The sequence below is a fragment of the Capsicum annuum genome, chromosome 8 (genome assembly GCF_002878395.1).
Source record: "Capsicum annuum cultivar UCD-10X-F1 chromosome 8, UCD10Xv1.1, whole genome shotgun sequence".
NCBI classification, from domain to species: domain Eukaryota; kingdom Viridiplantae; phylum Streptophyta; class Magnoliopsida; order Solanales; family Solanaceae; genus Capsicum; species Capsicum annuum.
This window is the reverse complement of record NC_061118.1, coordinates 90,471,880-90,491,066: the sequence shown is the minus strand read 5'-3', so window position 1 is coordinate 90,491,066 and position 19,187 is coordinate 90,471,880. Positions and strand designations below refer to the sequence as shown.

Genomic DNA, 19,187 nt, shown 5'->3' with positions numbered 1-19,187 from the left:
ATGACATGTTTATGATCATAAGATTAAAGGGCATTTTGGCATTTGACACTACTTGAATTTAAGGCCACAAGATTCAAAAGTCGTCTTTATTTTCTTAAATTTTGTGTCAAGTCAAAGTAGATCATTCTTTTTTAAACGGAGGAAGTATTACTTTAGTCGACTGGCTAAGCATGTCCACCTTTTCAATGTGGGCCGTTTTTTTTTAAAGGGTCATCTCATGTCCTTTCCCCAAAATAATATAAGGATTAAAATTGGGCCTGTAGTTAGCCCATCAAGAAAAACTGGCCATTTTTGGGCTTCAAATATGGACTTCAGTTCATTTTCCTGGATTGTATACCACAGGTATACCAGCTGCAAATCTCTTCACGTTTTACTATATATCACTGCATATACAACGTATATCAGCCGTATACTTGCTGGTACCAAGTATAAGAATATACCAACCACTTTTGACCTGTAAGGCTCGTGTATATGACGTATATCATTGTACACCAGCCTCTGGACAGATTCTGATGGAGTTTTTTGACTCGAGTAAGGATGGTTTTAATCCCGAGGAAATGCAAGGGTGGTGGAGTCCAGTTGTACTCACCAAGAAGCACATAAACAAGAGAGAAAAACAAAAAATTAGTAGCTATTCAAGTGCTCTTAACACATAACTAAAAAAAAAGGAGAAATACATATAACCATTTACTTAATGGTGTGATGAATGAAGGAAAAACATATCATAAAAAGGTTTTCAAAGTTATTTTGCTAAGTAATTCATATGACATGGATAAATCAACCAACTAAAATAGCTTTAAAAATGATTGAAGCTTGAAGAAACAAATATTGGTGAAAATTAAACTACTAAGTTCAAGCTTTCCATAAACCATAAATAACTTAAGGTCATAACATAATTCATGTATTATGTAATATCAACGACTTATGCATTTATCTTGGAATTTGCCGGCCTTAACAACATTGAAGTCTTAAAACAAAAATGGCACCCCGGTGAATCAATCATTGTTCATACATAGTAAAGGACAAGATTCATTTATTTTAAACCTCCACCAAACAACTAAATTTGCCACGACAACTTTCAAGTAAAATGAAATATATTTGAGATTTAACATGCATGATCATACAAGGCTACACAACATCAATATTGCGGATAAATTATTAGGACGAAGATAGGTCTTCGTATACTGTTATTTCAATCAAAACGAAACTCACTTGATATGAAGAAAAATTGTTAAGAATTTTTAGTCCAACACAGTCGAACCCCACATAAGTCATACGGAACCATTGTTATCCTGTATCAACTATTATTCACAGTCAAAGAATTAAATCTCTAGGCACCCGATTTCGAGATTTTATCAATTCAGAAAAAGTGTCTCACATTATTTTATTTACAAACAAATTTAAGATCTTAATTTCAGTCAAGAACACCACATATAATTTCAAACAACTCCAAACCACATAAAAGAAATCATATCCAGCAATACATAACAACAGTTATATTTAGGAGTACAAGTCTATCAGTCAAAAATTAAATCTATACGTACAACATGATCAACAAAAGCACAAGAGACACTATTAAAGATATGAATACACTGTGTAAAACTTAAATTCTATTCAATGTATAAGTTATTTGATAACGTGATAGTTGTTCTGAAATATTGAAGATCCTTTTTTAATCTTAATCTTGATGACATGCACCATTAGTAATATTCATATTTTTTAAACAATAACACACACAAACAAAAAAGATTCAAAAATAAGGGATGAAGTGTTCACCTGTTTTCAGGCTGCAAACCGGAACAACGAGTCGACGACGACTTCCTACACTCGATTTAATTTCAACCCGCAGGAACTAAAGATAATTTCATCGAAAGTTGATTTTTTCGAATTGTGTTCTTCGAGAATTTCAGTTGCGGAGGTTAGAAGCATGCGCCTCCAAAACTCCCAAATTTTTTTCGAAAATCCTCCTTCTTCTTCTCTACATAGCTGGGTATTTATAGTCGAAAACATCCCATTTGAAATTCAAAAACAGAGTCTGTTTTTATCACAGAGAGTGGTTGAGAATTTGATAAAAATTGAAAAGTGATAGAAACATATCCCAGAAATCCGGATTTAATTGCGATGCTTCTGATTCGGATAGCCAGAAGCACACACCACCTTGAAAAAAAAATCAAATATGAAGGCTCGGGGTCTAAAAACTCAGAGATAAGAAAAAGAGAATGAGGTTTTCGAGATTTAAGGGTCGTTGTTAGGTCGAATCGTTGGGTCGGGTCGAATCGCTGGGTTTGTTGCTGTCGATGTGGGTTGTTGTTGTTACTGTTCGAAAGATGAAATTATTGTCTGCCGATGATGTTGTTGTTTGGTTGAGATCGATTGTTCGGGTCGGAGACGGGGTTGCTGGGTCAGTTCGACTAAAGTTGTTGTTTGCTGCGTTGAAATTATTATTGTTGTTGGACGTTGAAATTGTTGTTATACGTTGTGTAAAGCTGTTGTTTTTATTTGTTGAAGAAAAGACCAACTGGGCTGGATCAAGAATTGAAAATGGGATGGGGCGGTGTTGTTTTGTTGGGCTGAAATTGGGTGGTTGGTATAATTGTTGGAATTTTTGGGGTTATTTAAAACAGAACCCCCAATTAAGATTTAGGATTTGATCGGATTTAATTAATATTTTGATCAAATTGAAAATTAAATTGGTTAATTGTATTGCAATTGTGGCCAATTTGATTTCAATTATGGTCAAATTTAATAAATTGACTAAATTAAATCAAAATTCGATACGAATTAGTACCTCATTTAATCTCGAGCTTCTTGATTTAATAGAATCAAATAAATATTTTTTAAAATAAATTATTTTGAGACTGAGTTATATTTAAATCAAGATTTTATTCAATTGAATGAATTTTCAAGATAATACTTGATTAAAATCCAATTTTCGCAAAATAATTATCTAAGTAACGAAATTATATAATCTCGTATACATGAATACGAAAATATATAGTTGCTATTTAAAATGATAAAATTACCTGGATAAAAAGTTTTTACTCTAGATAAAATAAATATTGTAATTTTATTTAAAATCAAAGAAACTCGAAATTAAATTTAGTTGTAGAGGGCAAAAATTAGGTGTCAACAAATATCATTCATTTTTCTAATTAAATTCTTTGTCCTTCATGAATTAAATATCTCGGGGATGAAGCTGATCAAGACTCGAGAGAAAATGTATTAAAATTTTATAGTTATATTTTATATTCTAAAAACTAATAAACAAGTAATTTTGTTCCTTTTTTTATCAGTATTTGTAAGTAACAATATTTAGCCTTCTTTTAGTTTAGCTAATTCTATTATATGACATAGCTAGAAATATAAGATTATTCTGTATATTTGCATAAACATCTTATATAAATGGATATCAAGTCTATGCCTAATCACTATCATTGGATGAAACAAATTCAATAGGTATGTCACTTCTCTTTTCATTTTTTAATTTTTTTGGTTAAAAGGATTAAAAGTAAATAGTCACAATTTACAAGTTAGTCGATTAATCTGGCTCAAAAATAGCATGATCCGCACTTAAGTTCGTGTTGTTAGATTTTACAGACCTATTAAAATAAGTTTTCAAAATGTCTGCCCAGACATGTTCTAACACAAACATAGGAGGAACTTCCAAAATATGCTTTGTTCCAAAAATTCGTCTACGTGCTCCTTCCTTTGCGAGTGAGTCTGCTACTTGATTTTGCTCTCTAAAATAGTGTTGTACTGCTAGATGCCCCACTCTTGTCAGTATGGACCTACAAAGATCAATTATAGGGTCATAATGCATGTTACCATGTTTTAGCATGTATATAACCTGTTGTGAATCAATATTAATCTCAATAGGGTGAAGGTTATTTTCCTCCACAATTTTTAGGCCTTCCAGCAAAGCTAAAAGTTCTATTTGGTTATTGATAGCCTTAGCATAGCACTTGTAGTAGCCCACGATCCATTCCCCATTGCTATTTCTGATTACACCGCCTATTCCCCCAACCCCTAGGTTTCCAGCGTTCAATTTATAGTAATTTCGAGGCGGAGAAGACCATTTAACCAAAATAGTTACAGGAGGTTGCTACTGAGTATGAGGATAGTTAGTCAGGTGAGTGTATTTTACAGCTGATGCATAACATTATCAAAGATCGGAGTGTAATTGGAGTTGTTAAAATGTTGTCATTTCTACACTTCCAGATTTTTTAGAGGCAGAAGACAAAGAGGATATCAAGACTTATGTGGGCATCAAAGGTTTTGTCGCGAACCCAATTTTTGACAACATCAAGCATATTGTCGTCAGTTATGCCATCCAGGTTTAGTGGGTTGCATCCCAGTCTGTTGAAGAGCTTGCTCCATAGCTGTGATGCTTTGAGACAGTTCCAGAAGATGTGAGAAATATCTTCTTGGGTGGTGTTACAGCAGTAGCAGTAAGGAGTGATGGGGACACCCCTTCTTGCAAGAATGGGGTTACAAGGGAGTCTGTTATAATTAAGGAGCCAGAGAAAGTACTTCATCTTGTTGGGAACTTTCATGTTCTAGAACCAAGTGAAGTTTTTGGTATTGTTAGAAGGGAGGGTTTTAGAATTGATGAGCTTGTAAGCAGTGTTACTCTTGAATTAGTCATTACCTGTGAGTCCCCAAATAGGGTAGTCTATGGGACTTTTAGTTGTACGGAAGAAAGTAGACTGGATAGTGTGAGTGATAGTAGGAGAGAGTGAGAAGGGAAGAGATATGAGATCCCAAGTCCTATTCTTCTAGAAGACAGAGATGAAGGCGTGATGTAGGTTTCTTGTAGGAGGCCCTTGAAGTTACAAAGGGCATCAGTGTTGGGGAGCCACCTGTCAGTCCAAAATTTGATGAAGTTACAAAGGGCATCAGTGTTGGGGAGCCACCTGTCAGTCCAAAATTTGGTTTGCTCTTCTTTATGGATGATCCACAGAGAGGCTTCTCTACATATAACTTTGCCCTTGGTGATATATTTTCAAGTTTTGGAGAGACTTTGATTGGAGTTGGACGTGTTGTACTTGGAGAGGAGAATTCTGGACCAAAGAGACTGAGGGTTCTTGGTTAGTCTCCAAGCTAGGGTACAATGCATAGTATCATTCTTGGTACTAGCTTTTTGGATATCCAAGCCACCCAAATATTTGGGTTGGGTTATGACCTCCCATTTGATCATGTGCATCTTTGTCCTCTCATCAGTGGTGCCCCAAATGAAATTCCTTTGAATTTTGTCAACTTGTTAGGTAATCTTGTGGGGTAGCTGAATGTATTGCATGACATGAGTTAGGATACTATTAAGGGAAGCTCTAGTGAAGGTTGTTCTGCCAGCTTGGTTGAGAAATTTGATTTTCCAACCAGCTAGCTTAGCTTTCATGTTATCAATGATGAATTGGAAGTCAGCCATGGTGGGGGCTTTATGGAAGATTGGAAATCTAAGATACTTCCCAAAGCTATCCCTGTGTTGAATGTTTAGAATGGATGAAAGGTGAGTACAATTATCCATGGAGCAGTTTTTGGAGAAGAGAACCTTTGACTTAGTTCTATTGATTTTCTCCCCAGAAAAAACGCTAAAGGATTCAAGAGTCCTCTTGATAGTTTGATAGTTTTCTTTGGTGGCTTTGGCAAACAGGGTTAGGTCGTCAGCGAAGAAAAGGTGGGAGAATTTGGGACCTCTTTTGCTGATGGAAATAGGGGACCATCTTTTCATTTTGTTTGGTTACATTAGATTCTTATCTTTTATTCATTTTTATGTCTAATCCACTTGATCATCATTATTATATAGCTTTGTAGTCTGATTGATAATGATTGAACTACTGAACTGTTATTTTGATAGTTATAATAGTAATAATGATTCACTGTACTTTTGGGCTAAAGTTCTTATATATTTTTGTTTTAAAAATAATTATTATCACATTCTTAGCAAAAAATTTAATGAGGTACAAGTTTCTCTTTATTTAGAATAGTTCATCATGATAAAGAAAGAGCATAGCTACTCATGACTTTGTGGCTTATGTATAAGTAGTAAAGTATTATACTTTGTTGGCTTTAGTTCCTGGCTGGTAATATTTTGTTTTCAATTTTCCTTGTGCGATTTTTAAATTTCTCATTTTTGTTTATCATTCCAAAGGTTTCTAATTATTTTTTTAAAAAAATAAATTATCAACTTTTTGAAATACAAACTAATGAAATTATACTTTTGTGATTATTATAGTATTTAGATAACTAAAAAAAATTGTATTATAAATTTAAGAAATCTTAATAATCGCGCGTAGCGCGAAAAAGTTCTCTAATTTTTCACTAAAGGAGATTCGGATGACTCTGCCATAGAAATTGAGGGTCGAGTAGGGTGGTGGGGGTAGGGTAGGAAAAAAATTGATTTCTTTTAGAAATAAATTTAAAAAATGATTTTTTTCGGGGGGGGGGGGGGGGAGGGGGGGGGGGGGGGCAAGTAAGGGTGGAGGGAGTAGAGTAATGGAAAAAATGAAATTTTTTAAAATATAAATTTTAAAAATAATTTTAAAAAATTCTTTGTAGGGTGGTAAGGGTGGGGTCAGGATAGAGGGAGTGGGGGAAGAAAATAATTTGAAATTTCTTAAAAGACAAATTAAAAAAAAAAAAAAAATTAGGGATGGGTGTGGTAGGGCGTTGAAGGTGGGATAAAGAAAAAGTAGAATTTTTTAAAAATAAATTTTTAAAAAATATTTTTTTTGCGGTGGTGGGAGAGGGGAGGCTGATAAAGGATGGATAAGAATTTTTTTTTCTTTTTGATAGTGAGGGGCGCTAATAATAAAGATGGGGTGAGTGTTTTGAGAGTGGTATGAACCTTATAACTCTTTTTTATTTTTTTTATTGAGGAAATCATTTTTCTTATTTTGAAGGAACTTGTTTTTAGCCAAATGAATGTGAGAGAATAGCAAAATAATTTTCAGAAAATATTTTTCTCCATGTCAAACATACCCTTATTCTTATTGGACCTCAATTATCGTTAAAGTTACGCTTCGAATTAAAATACTTTGTCCCCCTTCTTATTAGAATTGTTTGGGGTTAAAATATCCTCCGTTTTTTTAATGAAATTAAGAGATGGCATATGCGAGGCTTTAATTATATAGATGACACATATTATTTTATTTTGTGTGACCCTAATTGTAAATAATTTGATCCATTCGAGTTAACTCAAAACAATTAGAAACTATTTTATCATACAAAGTTTCTTCTTGTTTTGCATATTGTAAAGGGATAGATTCAAAAGGCATTTGAAGCTATGATTTTTTATTCGGTGCAATCAGTTTCAACTAATTCTGTATGTAAGTTCAATTCAACTTTTTCATCTTTTAATAGTTATTAGTGAACTCGAAGGATCATCGAAAAGCTAAATCGTTCACCTCCATTACCAATTAACCATCGGTGAACACATGAAAATGATAAAAAGCAATTGATCAAATTGATCAACAAATAATATATCAAGGTCATGTTATTTATTGGGAATTTAAGAAAGGAGAACAAGAGTTGTGAACCAGTTTTTTTTTTTTTTTCCTGAATAATATACCTTCTTTCGTTTTTCCTTAATTTTAGTTGAAGATCATATTAGCTAAAATCAGTATAACTAATGTTAAATCAGGATAACTGAAAAGAGAATTTTGTTATCTTGTTATACTGAAAAATGTAGAATCATTCAATCCTATAGTTGATTCAGTATAAAACCCAGCAATCCAAATGCACAACATGCCAAAAGAAAATATAACTACAAAGATGGGAAGCTTTGATACTCAAGTAATGTCGAACATCCACTCATATTTATTATTATAATAATAATATATATTGATGCAATTTAAAAAATAGGAGTATATTTATTTTTCAATCTTTCTTCATCAATTTTGTTCGATTTTTAGTTTTTCTTCTTTAATGTTATTTGATTTTCAGTTTTTCTTCATTAATTTTGCCCTTAATGATTAAAAAAAATGATGCTTATTATCTAATCTTCACGAACTTTTAAATGTGTATATAAATTCCTCTCAACAATTTTTACCGTTAAATTAATTTAAGATTGACAAAAATTGTGGATAAAAATGTGAAAGAAGTATAAATTAATGGGTGTTGAGTTAACATACTATTTTTGTCAAGACAAACCCCTAAATATGTATCTAATTTTTAAATCTCTCTCAATAATTTTCACCATTAAATAAGCTTAAGATTGATAAAAATGATGGATAAAAATGAGAAAGAAATTATAAATTAATAGAGTTGAATTAATATATTGTTGGAGGACCAAATTGGGTGTCACATCAGCCAAAAAAAGGCATTCACGCGCCTTCATGGAGGTGTAATACAAGCACCTTGCCAACTCAGCAAAAGGTGCCAAAATGACACACTTATACGTTATTTGAGGTGCCTAAAATGAAAAACTCCCATTTGAGGTGCCAAAGTGAAAAATGGTGTCAAGTTGAGGGGCCTGGCGATGTATTCTGCCTATGTAATTAGAATCTTATATATGTCGTCTCATCAGAGGCAGAACCAGAATTTCAACTAAGGGGTTCAATATTTGAAGAAAACCTAGCTGAAGGGGATTCATCGCCTACTATAGATACATACAAAAATAATGTACAAATGATATATTTTTTTATCGAAGGAAGTTCGAATGAATCTCCTAACCAAAAGGCTGGCTCCGCTCCTACGTCTCATATTTTATTAAAAGGAGAGACATTTTTAACAGTAAAGACAATTTAGGTCTAATAGCTGAAAGGAAGAATATTTTTAACTCAAAAATTAATGTCAGAAGTAGTTGTAATCCAATAAATGAAAGATGACAACATTAAACAGTTTCAAATTTTTTAGGGACATTTTAAATATTGTTATGCATATAAAAATGAATAGGAAGGAAGTACTTCATCAAGGAAAAAGGGTCAAATTTATCCTTTACTATGCATAATAGATCAAATTTACTCTCAATTATATTATTTGCATAAAAATATCTCAGTGATTCAAATATATCCCTCCTCTATTCGGATTGTCCAAGATGGACTGAATCCCATATGACAATGACTTTTTGATGAGGTAGATACCATGTGACATGTTATGTATATGAAATATATCGATAATATATAAATAATGTATAATCATATATATACGATGTATAACTATATATTGAAGATATGTATATACATTCATAAACATTATTTATACAATATTTATATATTACGACTCTGCATCTTTCTCAATGAACTGATGATTTGGATCGCGACGCATTGTAAAGTAAACTACTTTTTCAGAGGAAAAAAGAATAACATGTTAAAGATTAATAATAATACTAACAGATTGGAGACTGTTTAACAAAATTTTTAAATATTGCACCTTAATTATAATGACAAATTGTTAATTATAGCAAGTGTTATCATAAAATTAGAAGTCAAGATATATGTTGAAAAAATAGTGATTTGTTTTTTTGCTATTTTGAAGGAAAATATTTTCAACTTTTGGTGTTTTATCTTTTACACTTAAAAGAGAAGGAAATGTTGTCTTTTGAAACTTCAGATTTGTTCCAATTAGGAAGGTAAATTTTTAAAAAGAAACTACATATGCTTATGCACTTCGCTGATGGGAAATTTGGTTGAATGACAATTTTAGATTATTAATGAGTGAAATTATTTTGAATAATTTTTTTTAACCCAATTGGTGTTTGGTCTAATTTTTCCTAAATATCCTTCTCCTCCACTTATTCTTCCTTCGCTAACATTTTCTAATTTCCTTCCCTTCTGCAGCTCTGCCACTATACTATTAATCCAATGGCGAATTGACATGAAATTTTAAATATAGATGTATAAATATTTATGATCTTAAATATCACAATACATTTGGATATAGGCTAAAAGTATTTGCATACTATTACATATGTTTTAAAATTATCCTTCGTTCATCTATCACTACTTCATAAATATTTCAGTCGTTTTCCTGACTTAAATGTGTCTTTTCAACTAATGTTTCACTTGTTACTTTGTTAAGGCTTTATAAAAATATGTGACACTTCTTCTATTGACCTACCTGGAATAAAAAAAGCTGCAACTTATTCAATCTAGTCAATACACTCCATAAATTACGATAGATCTCTCTTATGTTATTTTCTATTAAATTTAAGCGAATGTCATCACCGAAGTGCAATGTCACCATCAAAAACTAGGTCAAAAGTTGAGTTAAGGACAACCTTGATTTACACGGTAAAAGAACTCCATTTATTCAAAGCCACTTCATTAAGCAACAAGCAAACATAAAATTAACTTCTCCAACCGTCATATCAAATGTTTTATAGTTATAATGAGTCCATCAATATATCAAAAAAAAAATAAAAAAAATCAAAATGTACTAAATGAACATCACATCATCTAAAGAATTTCTTTTTTTTTTTAAATTAAAAATAAATTAAAGTATCATTAGAACAAATCTTTTTTAGAAGGAGAAAAGGATTTTTAATCCAATCAAGAATGATGAAAGTTTTTAAATTCTCAAATCTTTATGGCAAAATGGTAGACATATTTCAAGCAATGGTTTTAACTCCTCACATTTTTTTTATTGTTACATTTGATCGCTAATAAAAAAAGTGAAAATTATCCTAAATAGACTTATTAGATTGTTAATTACAAGTTATAACATAACTTTCAATAATTACAAGACTAAATAAATAATTACAAGTTATAGCAACTTTTGGAAAAAATATATTTTAATTAATTGTTCGAAAATCAGTTTTTAAATATTTATTATTTATACTCTTTCCTTATATTTAGCATTTAACATCTCTCTTAATTAAAGTTTTGAATAATTATGGCAAGTTAAGGTATCAATATTTTAATAATTAATTATTAAAATTTGTTCACAATTTAAGGAGTCATATATGGTAAATATATTTTTTAAAGTTAAAAACTGATTTTTTACTTTTTATTAACTTGAATAATTAACTTGCTTTTAGACTTTTTTGTGTTTTACTTTCTTTAATTACCAATAGAATTCTTATATCTTTACCTTTTTTAACATCTTATAAATTTTAAAAAGAACTGATTTCAGAGTTTTAACTTTATTCCAAAAAATATTCACGTTTTACGGGATATTTTTAGCTAAAATCAGATGCAAGCTCTTTTACCAACTTCCAATAAAACTTTTAAAACTCATTATTATTTACACAAGATCTTTTACTCATAAAAAATTATTTTTTAAGATATTAAAAAATATTTTTTTCATATTTAATATTCAAATAAATCCTTATTTATAGCCTTTAATAATTATCACTTTTCGTTAAATCTTTTGACAATTATGGCAAGTGTTATTATTGGTATCAACAATTATATCTTTTTATTATTTGTTAAATAAGTTTCATAATTTTTTCTCAAATTAAGGAATCAAATATGGTAAACATATTTTTTTTACATTTATACATGATATTTGACTTTTTGTTAACTTTATTAATTAACTTGGTAGGCCAATGTTTACTGAATTTTCAAATCAACTTTACCGATAAAAGTTATTTTCAGACACTAATTTATTTTCTTTAAACTATTTTTTAAATATTAAATAATGTTTTTTTTATATTTAATATTCAAATATATCCTTATTTATAGCCTTTAATAGTTATCACTCTTCATTAAATCTTTTGATAATTATGGCAAGTGTTATTGTTGGTATCAATCGTTATATCTTATTTTTTATTTTGTAAATTAAGTTTCATAATTTGTTCCCAAATTAAGGAATCAAATATAGTAAAGATATTTTTTTTACATTTTTACATGATATTTAATTTTTTTTTTTAACTTTATTAATTAACTTAGTAGTCTTAGTAGTCCAATATTTACAGGATTTTCAAATCAACTTTATTGATAAAAGTTTTTTTCAATCACTAATTTATCTTTATTTTCATAAATTATTTTTCTTTTTTTTTTTTTTATATTCTTTTCATATTCATGTGTATGAAGTTGGATGTTCCAATATTCATTTCTTCATTCGGAGTTAAAGTTTCTTCAATTTAGTGTATTTTTCTTTTTCTTGAGTAACAACAACAACAAACTCAGTGTATTCCCGCATAGTGAGGTCTGGGGAGGGTAAGATGTACGCAGTCCATACCTCTACCTCTAAAGAAGTAGAAAGGTTGTTTTCGATAAACCCCCGGCTCGAGACACGAAATACTACACAAATTCATAGTAAAGTTTTTTTTTTCCTTGAGTCATATCTGAAAAATAAAAAATTGATTCTACTCCAAATAGGATATTTTATCACTGGATATTTTATATCCAAAACATATTTTTATGTTGTTAATTATTATCTTAATTTTGTTACTCTTGTATATTCATTTTGTCACATTAATAAATTTACAAATTAATTTTTTTATTCAAGTTTCATTAAAACATAATATATGATTTATCATGCAAATTGCATACAATAGTAATTGTTTTTCTTACTTAATGGGAACGATCTTTTGTATTAAATTTGATATAAAATAACTTAAAATTGTTGAGTTCGCGAACTTATACTTTGCGATATAAATTGTATTCCGCTATATTTTACTTATATCAAGTATTTTTTTGGTTTAAAATTGATATCAATTTTTTTAAAATCTTAAAATTGATATCTTATGTCTGAAATTATGTATTTTAATATTTTATTATCAGTTATCTACTTATATTTTTCAATATACATATATAACATATTGAGTCTACAATTTCAGAAACAAAAATTTATGTTATTGAATCTACAGATGATATTGTTTTTATAAAATCAACAAAAACATATTTTAATATGTGAAAACATCATGCAGAAACATAACAAAAGTTTAACATGACTTTATCATTTTATGTATGATTATTTATAACAGTCTTTTTTCGATCTAGCTACATCATAACTCCTGTATCATTGTGTATGATAATTGGTGGGAATCTATCAATCAAGAACTTAATCTCAAATTTGAATTGAGTTGATGTGGATCTTGAGTTGTTTTGCTATTGCATTTAGCAATCCTTTACACTTGGTATTTGCTTCATACATAATTTCATCTATAGAAAAATCTGTAAGTATACCTGCAAATATAATACAGATATGTGAAGTAACTAATACTCAATAATCGGGAACAATATAGAATTAAAAAATTACAACATATTTTAAAATTCACAAAATATACACATCAAAAAAAATAAAAAATGATGAACATATGAAAGTTGATAATTTCAACATATTTTAATACTGTCAAAACATAGACATCAATAAAATTTAAAAATAAAAAAATTACTAAAACAATAAATATAATATCATAATAGGTCACTGAATGTAATATAACCGAATGAGAACATTTGACAATCAATAATCGTACACCTATAAGTTGATTGAACAATACTTTTTAGTGAATCTCCACCACGTTCTTGTGAATAATTAACATGTCAACATCACATAATTAAAAACAAATAAAAAACAATATTAACTTTTTCTCTGGATGTCTTTTTCTTAATTTATAATTAGACAATATATATTTTAAAAAGAAAAAAAAGAATTAATCCAAAATATCAAAGTTAATAACCAAGATATACCTGAGGCATTCCATCTTCCTCCATTATATATAATGATTGAGTGCAAATTAGCACAATTCATATTTGTGTGTCTCATTTTTTTTATTTTTTGTAGACTATTGAAATTTTTTTCAATAAAAATATTCAAACGTTGTATGAAACAACAATAACTTGTGAAAACTTTTTATTGAAATAATAATCTGATAGAAAACAATGAATGTATATGAAGGTGAAAAAAGAAATCAGATTGTTCAAAAATGGAGAAAAAATGATTAAAGAGAGAATAGTGGTGTGAAAAATGGTTAAAGAGAGAATAGTGGTGTGATTGGAATCTATTAGTTACTATTAACAATATTTAAGGGAGGGATATTGTATTTAAGTCTAACTATGTTTAAGGAAGAAATATTGCATTTTAATTATATTAAATCTATATTTTCCTTTTTTGTAATGATTTTGATATGTTTTTTTTTTAAACGAAATATATATAAAAAAAAATGTATTTTTTAAATTAAAGTTGCTATAACTTGAAAACTAAAAAGAGTTGTTATAACTTGCAATAAATAATCTAATAAGTTTATTTAGTTAATTTTTTCGAAAAAGAAAAAATTAACTAAATAAACATATTAGATTGTTTATTGCAAGTTATAGATTTTTAGTTTTCAAGTTATAGCAAATTTCATTTAAAAAAAAATCAAAAAAAATTATTATATATATATATATATATATATATTTTTTTTAAAATATCAAAATCATTACAGAAAAGGAAAATGTAGATTTAATTAAAGTGGAATATTTCTTCCTTAAATATAGTTAAACTTAAATAACAATATCTCTTCCTTAAATATAGTTAATAATAACTAATAGATACCAATCACACCACTATTTTTAACCATTTTTCACACCACTATTCTCTCTTTAATCATTTTTCCTCCATTTTTAAACAATTCGGTTTCTTTTTTCACCTTATATACATTCATTTTTTTTTCTATCAGAAATTATTATTTCAATAAAAAGCTTCCATAAGTTGTTGTTGTTTCATACAATGTTTGAATATTTTTATTGATAAAAAACGTTCAATAATCTGCAAATAATAAAAAAATGAGACACACAAATATGAATTGTGTTAATTTGCGCTCAATCATGATATATCATGGAGGAAGATGGGATGCCTCAGGTATATCTTGGTTATTAACTTTGATCTTTTGCATTAATTCTTTTTTTTTTTTAAAATATATATTGTCTAATTATTGATTAAGAAAAAGACATTCAGAGAAAAAGTTAATATTATTTTTTATATCTATTTTTAATTATGTGATGTTGAAATATTGATTATTCACGAGAACGTGGTGGAAAGTCACAAAAAAATATTATTCAATCAATTTATAGGTATATGATTATTGGTTGTCAAATGTTTTCATTCAGTTATATTACATTCAGTGACCTATTATGATATATTATATTTATTGTTTTAGTAATTTTTTTATTTTTAAATTTTATTGATGTGTATGTTTTGACAGTATTAAAATATGTTGAAATTATCAAATTTCATATGTTTATCATTTTTTTATTCTTTTGATATGTATGTTTTGTGAATTTTAAAATATGTTGTAATTTTTTAATTACATATCGTTACCAATTATTGAGTATTAGTTACTTAACATATCTGTATTATATTTGCAGGTATACTTAAAGATTTTTCTATAGATGAAATTATGTGTGAAGCAAATACCAAGTGTAAAGAATTGCTAAATGCAATAGCAAAACAACTCAAGATCGACATTAATTTAATTCAAATTTGAGATTAAGTTCTTGATTGATAGATTTCCACCAATGATCATACACAATGATACAGGAGTTATGATGTATCTAGATCGAAAAAAGACTGTTATAAATAATCATACATAATGATAAAGTCATGTTAAACTTTTGTTATGTTTCTGCATGATATTTTCAGATATTAAAATATGTTTTTGTTGATTTTATAAAAACAATATCATCTTTAGATTCAATAACATAAATTTTTGTTTCTGAAATTGTAGACTCAATATGTTATATATGTATATTGAAAAATATAAGTAGATAACTGATAATAAAATATTAAAATACATAATTTCAGACATAAGATATCAATTTTAATATTTTTAAAAAAAACTGATATCATTTTTAAACCAAAAAATACTTGATATAAGTAAAATATAGCGGAATAAATTTATATCGCAAAGTATAAGTTCGCGAAAGCAAAAATTTAAAGATATTTTATATCAAATTTAATCCAAAAGATCATTCTCATTAAGTAAGAAAAAACAATTACTATTGTATGCAATTTGGATGATAAATCATATTTTATGTTTAATGAAACTTTGAATAAAAAAAATTAATCTGCAAATTTATTAATGTGGCAAAATGAATATACAAGAGTAACAAAATCAAGATAATAATTAACAACATAAAAAGATGTTTTGGATATAAAATATCCAGTGATAACATATCCTATTTGGAGTAAAATCAAAATTTCATTTTTTCAGACATGACTCAAAAAAAAAAAAAAATACACTAAATTGAAGAAACTTTAAATCCTAATAAAGAAATGAATGTTGGAAAATCCAACTTCATACACATGAATATTAAAAGAATAGAAATTTTTTTTTATGAAAATGAAAATAAATTAGTGGTTGAAAAAAACTTTTATCAATAAAGTTGATTTGAAAATCCTGTAAACATTGGACTACTAAATTAATTAATAAAGTTAAGAAAAAAGTCAAATATCATGTTTAAATATAAAAAAAAATATCTTTACTATATTTGATTCCTTAATTTGAGAACAAATTATGAAACTTAATTAACAAAATAAAAACAAGATATAATGATTGATACCAACAATAACACTTGCCAAAATTATCAAAAGATTTAGTGATAACTATTAAAAGCTATAAATAAGAATATATTTAAATATTAAATATGAAAAAACATTATTTAATAGTTAAAAAAATAGTTTAAAGAAGATAAAATAGTGGTTTAAAATAACTTTTATCGGTAAAGTTAATTTGGAAATCCTGTAAATATTGGCCTACTAAGTTAATTAATAAAGTTAACAAAAAGTCAAAGATCATATATAAATGTAAAAAAAATATGTTTACCATATTTGATTCCTTAATTTAATAACAAATTATGAAACTTAATTAACAAAATAACAAAAAGATGTAATTGTTGATATCAATAATAACACTTGTCATAATTATTAAAAGATTTAATTAAAAGTGATAATTATTAAAGGCTATAAATAAGGATATATTTGAATATTAAATATGAAAAAATATTTTTTTTAATATTTTAAAAAATAATTTTTTATGAGTAAAAGATCTTGTGTAAATAATAATGAGTTTTAAAAGTTTAATTGGAAGTTGGTAAAAGTAAAAGAACTTGGGTTTGATTTCAGCTAAAAATACCTCATAAAACGTGAATATTTTTTGGAATAAAGATAAAACTATGAAATTAGTTCTTTTTTAAATTTATAAGATGTTAAAAAAGGTAAAGATAGAAGAATTATATTGGTAATTAAAGACAGTAAAACATGAAAAAGTTTAGAAGCAAGTTAATAAAAAGTAAAAATCAGTTCTTAACTTTAAAAAATATATTTACCAGATATGACTCCTTAAATCGTGAAAAAACTTTAATAATTAATTATTAAAATAAAAAAAAATATTGATACCTTAACTTGCCATAATTATCCAAAGCTTTAATTAAGAGAGATAGATGTTAAATGCTAAATATAAGGAAAGAATATAAATAATAAATATTAAAAAACTGATTTTTGAACAATTAATTAAAATATATTTTTTTTAAAAGTTGCTATAACTCGTAATTATTTCTTTAGTCTGATAATTATTGAAAAGTTATGTTATAACTTGTAATTAATAATCTAATAAGTCTATTTGGGATAATTTTCACTTATCAAAAACATCTATTTATAGAGAAATAAAATTAGTAAATAACAAAGAACACAAGTGATTTAACAATAATATGTCCAATGTGATTTAATAAGTAAAATTTGAAGAAGATAAAGTGTATGTATATGATACCCCTACCTCATTGAGGTAAAGACATTGCTTCTAAGAAAACCCAAGAGACTCAAATGATTCATATTCTAGTAACTAAATCGCTAAAATATAATAATTACAATTGATAAAGATCATAAATTAAAAAATATTTTTGCATTTTGTAAAATGTCAGCATGTAATTCTATTCAATGAAATTTGCAAATTTGAATTTTTAATGTTGTGTTTTTCGAAATTTAAAGATGTATTTGAATATGCGTCTCACTTAGAATTTTTTAAAAAGCTTTATGAAAGAATTTGAAGAAATTGATCAAATATCATTTGAAGAAATCGATCAAATATCATGTCCTTGTTCAATAAATATGATTATTATTAATTTAAAAAATAATATAAGATTTAATTAGAGATATATTGATAAAATTATTTTTAATTTTATAGGGGTTAGTGATTTATCAAAAAGTGTGCTCAATTTAAATGAAATAAATAAAAAAAATGATAAATAAATACTATAGTTAAAAAGATCATTAATAAAATTAATTTAATAAAATATATCCTTAAAACTTTTGGTAAACATATATCAAATTCACAAAAGTCAAATAATATACAAGGGTAAAAATATAAGGCAAAGAAAAGTAGAGCCACTCAAAGAAGAGATACTAAGTAGCCGTTTGGCCATGAAAACTAAAATTTTTCGGAGTTGGAGTTGTGTTTGACCATGTCTTTTTTGAGTTTTTTTTTTTTTTTTTGAAAAAACTTTTTTAAATATGATTTTATGCCCTACCTTTTACAAACTATCAGAATCACCCAACTAAAATTCACCTACTAATACAAAAAGAACACAATTAGCCACGATTATAAAAATAATTACATATACGTGACCATATTTAATGAATTTCAATTATGACATATATAATATTTACATTAATAGCTGTTTTCTCATATTTGAAAATTTTAAATATGAATGTTATATTAACAGATCACTGTTTCCTGTTTTTTAGGTAACAAATATTATCTTTCAAACAAATTTATTTTTTTAGTAATTTATTTAATTTATTTCCTTCATTTTTCGTTCCTAAAAAATAGGAAATGATGAGTTGTTATAAAATTTTAGGGTGCCGCTAATTTATTTCTTTAATGTTCTTATACATGAAAGATTTTACCGTGTGTGAATAAATTATTTCTATGTAAAACATGTTTTTCATAATTATAGTATATTATATCATATACCATAAATATATAAATATGCTTAGTATGCTTCTTAATACTTTGTATATACTTTATTTTTTATATATGTGTGTATATGGTACATACATGGTATAAACGTCATATATAACATACTTTGTATATTTATATTATAAATATGCTTGGTATGTTTCTTAATACTTTGTATATTTATATATGTGTGTATATGGTATATACATGGTATAAACTTTATATATAACATACTTTGTATATTTCTATTATAAATATAATACTTTATATATTTATGGGTATAAATATAATATTTTATATATTTATGGGTATAAATATAAATTAGAAGTAAAATAATGTCTTAAATAAGGGAGAAAATTAAATAAGG

General features: G+C 27.0%; 1 long non-coding RNA gene across 1 annotated transcript; it reads left to right on the top strand.

The window, feature by feature from the left end:
* Window positions 1-14,354: 14,354 nt before the first annotated feature.
* LOC124886736 lies at window positions 14,355-15,489 on the top strand. The gene is made up of 2 exons (XR_007044107.1): window positions 14,355-14,727; window positions 15,234-15,489. It is a non-coding gene; the product is annotated as an uncharacterized LOC124886736 (long non-coding RNA).
* The last annotated feature ends 3,698 nt before the right edge of the window (window positions 15,490-19,187 follow it).